This window comes from Schistocerca serialis, chromosome 2, assembly GCF_023864345.2.
Source record: "Schistocerca serialis cubense isolate TAMUIC-IGC-003099 chromosome 2, iqSchSeri2.2, whole genome shotgun sequence".
In the NCBI taxonomy this organism is placed as follows: Eukaryota; Metazoa; Arthropoda; class Insecta; order Orthoptera; family Acrididae; genus Schistocerca; species Schistocerca serialis.
This window is the reverse complement of record NC_064639.1, coordinates 416,441,454-416,445,747: the sequence shown is the minus strand read 5'-3', so window position 1 is coordinate 416,445,747 and position 4,294 is coordinate 416,441,454. Positions and strand designations below refer to the sequence as shown.

General features: G+C 37.6%; 1 non-coding gene across 1 annotated transcript; it reads right to left on the bottom strand.

Annotated features, from left to right (window-relative positions):
- Positions 1 to 3,940: 3,940 nt before the first annotated feature.
- On the bottom strand, positions 3,941 to 4,014 carry Trnas-uga (transfer RNA serine (anticodon UGA)). Its single transcript has one exon. It is a non-coding gene; the product is annotated as a tRNA-Ser (tRNA).
- Positions 4,015 to 4,294: the final 280 nt, after the last annotated feature.

Below are 4,294 nucleotides of genomic sequence, written 5' to 3'. Positions count from 1 at the left end.
TCTAGAAATCATGTCTAAATACTGCCACCAGTGTGCAACAAGGAAAATGTCCAACAATGAAGACAGTGAGAAACTGTGGCATGGCTCAAATGGGGGCATGCAGGTTGGTGCAGTTGTGATGATGTTCTCCAGATGTTAGGACCAATAAGGTGTTAGAGATACTAAATATCTTGGTAGTGGGGACTCCTCTTCATTTAAAGCTGTAACAGAAAAAATCTGTGCAATACAACAATAGAGAAGTTGGAATGTGTTGGCCTCTTTCAAAAGAGGCTTGGTGGTAGGCTTTGTCGCTTGATGAAAGAGAAGGAAGGTGAAGTACTTGAGGATGGAAAACAGCTAGTCCTGAGGAAAAGACTGGCTTACTCTGAAAGAGACTGATTCTCTTCCATTATTTTACAGGGTGGTTATCAGGAAAAACACATAGAATTTAGAGGCAATGAGGCATGCTGTATGGGCAATATTTTTCCACAAACTATCCACTGACCAAACACCAATGTACAATATGTGTCTGAAAGATGGTTGGTGTAAGTTCAACAATAGAAATGAGACATATTAATGTAAACAATCATTACCAGAACCTGTTATGAATGCAATTAAGCCAACATTCAGGTTTCTTGCAAACCCTGATTTATTGAGGAAGCGTCTTCATGGAAAGGCATAAAATGCAAATGAAAGCGTCAATAATTTAATTTGGATTAGATGCTAAAAAAGGACATTCTGTGGACTTGAAGTACTCAAAATAGGTGACAATGATGCAGTTTTATGTTACAATAACAGAAATAATGGCAGAATTGGAGTGCTGTAGAGAGTTGGCATAGATCCGAATGTATTTACAACAAAAGCATTTTACACCATCGATGAGAGCAGGGTCAAGAAAGCCAACAGATTAGTGCCTAAAAATATGGGCCAGGCAGAGTCGAAGAGGAGAGAAGGGAAACCTGGAGGATGAGAAGTATCAGTATGGTGCATTTTAAAATTGAGGTAAGCTTATTACATGTAGAAACATGAGAAGAAAATCTTTGAATCTCATTTTCTCTGTTTTACATTTTTTAGATATTAGAAGACTTTTCTAAAAAAAAACAAAAGAAAAGAAAAGCGAGATCCTGCAATTACATTCTGATTTTTAGATGATTGTATGTAGAAAAAAAGCTAATTTTGGATGTGCAAAATTAAAAACTCGGTTAATGATACGATTTGTACCATAAATTAACGACTGTAGTTCAGTGGTCGCTTAACCTTTTCAGGATACTACGGTATAAGTTTCAGAATAATTGCATGATTATAATTTGAGATAATGGCTTTTTATAAAAAAGACAAGAAAAATTAAAAATTCAAATTTCTGGGAAAATATTAATCCTGCATATTTTATTACATTTTTTGTTAAAATAATACTCTTTTGCTTTACACATGCAAAATTTTAGATTTGTACATGAATAAATATGTCTGTAATGATTTTTTTTAAAAAAATAAATGTTTACATGTTCTGATACCCCCCCCCCCCCCCTCTCACCCCTAAAGTGGCTGCTAACAGGGACTTTACAACTGACCCTTAGTAGTGTAGCGCTCTGGCAAAAATCTTCTGTCAAAATTTTATTTTCTTGGGTACATTGAGAAGATAATATGTTCTCTTCTTTACCTGTTATTCTTGTTAGTCATTTATTTCCACTCTGGTAGTCTGAATCTCTGTATTTCTCTAATAATTATAAAAACACCTATCATTCACACAACCAGTCAACCACATAAACAAACAGTGATTGGCATTCAGCTGTTTTGGTTTATTCAGCTCAGTTCGTATAGCCCTATCCTCTTTTGTTTGTGGGAAAGTGTTTTATTTTTAGATGCGATGGGGATTCCTCTAGCAGAGAAATCATGTACACTACACCAGCATTCAAAAATCAACTTATAATTCGTTAAGAAATCACCTTAAAATGTGTTGAGAAATTATCAAAAACCAATAGGGATGCATTTTGAAATCATATGAACAACTAACAGACCAAAGTGCCCTGGATGCTAGGTGCTATATTAAATATGTATTTCTTCTTCAAGAATATTAATTTGGCGCCTCCTTGCAAATTTTGTTGTAAGCCTATATGAAAGATAATTTTTGATAAGCTGTAAAATACATATATTACATTTCTTGTATATAGAACTTATTTGATGTAACATTCCACCTGGGAAAAATATATCTAAAAACAAAGATGATGTGACTTACCAAACGAAAGTGCTGGCAGGTCAATAGACACACAAACAAACACAAACATACACACAAAATTCTAGCTTTCGCAACCAACGGCTGCTTCATCAGGAAAGAGGGAAGGAGAGGGAAAGACGAAAGGATGTGGGTTTTAAGGGAGAGGGTAAGGAGTCGTTCCAAACCCGGGAGTGGAAAGACTTATCTTAGGGGGAAAAAAGGATGGGTATACACTCGCACACACACACACACACACACACACACACACACACACACACACACACACACACACACATATCCATCCACACATATACAGACACAAGCAGACATATTCCAGACATATATACAACTTATTTGATGGCTAGAGATGTTATCTATCTAAATATTGCATGAAGAGTTGGAACAGATTAAGTGGTAAGGTTTGTATTTCCTCAAGATCGTAAAGATGAACTAGAAAGCTTTAGTCAATCTACTAATACCATAACCATAATGTTATAAGGTCACACCCCAAGCCTCTACCTCTGGTGTCAGAATGTACCGCAACATCATCTACTGCCATACCTCAACTAAATGAATTCTCATGGGGGCCAGCTGCCCTACTGCCCCCCCTGTGCAAGTGCCCATGTCTCTTTGTATTGGCAATTCAAAGTAAATATTGGCAACAATAGTGTTTCCCTGACAATCTAGGATAGTCATAAAGTCTCTGATAGTCAGTTGATTTATACCACCAGTTTTGATGCTCATTTCTATTGTTTACTTTGAGAGGTTGTGTTGTGCAGTTTTTGAGGTACTGGAAACTTTACTCAAAAGTGATATATCTTGCATTAGAACAAATCTGAATTTCTTATGAAAGGTAAGAAATATATCTGATTAATAACTTGTTATTATTATTGAAAATTTAAAAAAGATTTTTAAAAAATAAAACTAAAAATCATGGTTCTGCCTAGGGAGAAGTGATACATGTATCACTTCACCCCATTTAACCTAAATTCTATTGAATATGATTTTTGTTGTTTTTTCAGCTGGAAAAAATGCCCAGGCTTTACAAGAGGTCCACTGGAATCAAATTAACAGCCATATATCAGTGATGAAGTCTTCTTGGGTTATCAACTGAGTCAAGGTGATGTTCTGTAGCAACGTTTCAACAAGTTCCCTACTTGTCATCTCCAGGCGAAGTGTCAGGCTCATGTCCTTGCACACTTGAAACCAAAAGTGTTCTACTGCTATGTGGATGACACATTCATGATTTTGTTGCATGGTGAAGAAAATGTACAAGAATTTCTCAATCACCTCACTGGCATACACGACAAAATTAAAGTCACCATAGAGGCAGAAGAAAACAGATGTCTGCCTTCCCTTGACATCATGATGAAAAAGAAGACTGATGACATGCTAGGTCATTCTGTTTACAGGAAGAAGGCACAGACTGACCTGTACCTTAACACCAGTAGCTGTCACCATCCAGCACAACACAAATCCATGCTCACCATCTTGATGCACAGAGCATAACACATATGTGGCAGGGAGAGCCTACCTGCCAAACTGCACCACTTGAGAAAAACTTTTTGTGAGAATGGCTATTCTGAGATGCAGATAAGATGTGCTTTGCAGTGGTGATGGAATATTGTGACTGAATTACATTGTATACAAAGCCAAACATTTGTATAGCTCATGGTACTTCGGAGGGCCTAAGAGCACAAATTACACGTGTACAAGGAGTGGCTGAAACTTCCTGGCAGATTAAAACTGTGTGCCGGACCAAGACTCGAACTTGGGACCTTTGCCTTTCATGGGCAAGCGCTCTACCACTGAGCTACCCAGGCACAACTCACACCCTGTCCTCACAGCTTTAATTCCGCCAGTACCTCGTCTCCTAGGCAAAGGTCCCGAGTTCGAGTCTCGGTCCGGCACACAGTTTTAATCTGCCAGGAAGTTTCATATCAGTGCACACTCTGCTGTAGAGTGAAAATTTCATTCAAGGAGTGGCTAGTTTGACCAAACACATACTGAGGACTGATATTTTATAATTTCTTTGCCTTAGCTGTGCAAACAGCCACAACCAAGAGTCCTTATCAGTGACAGTCTCTCAAACCATTTTTGTGG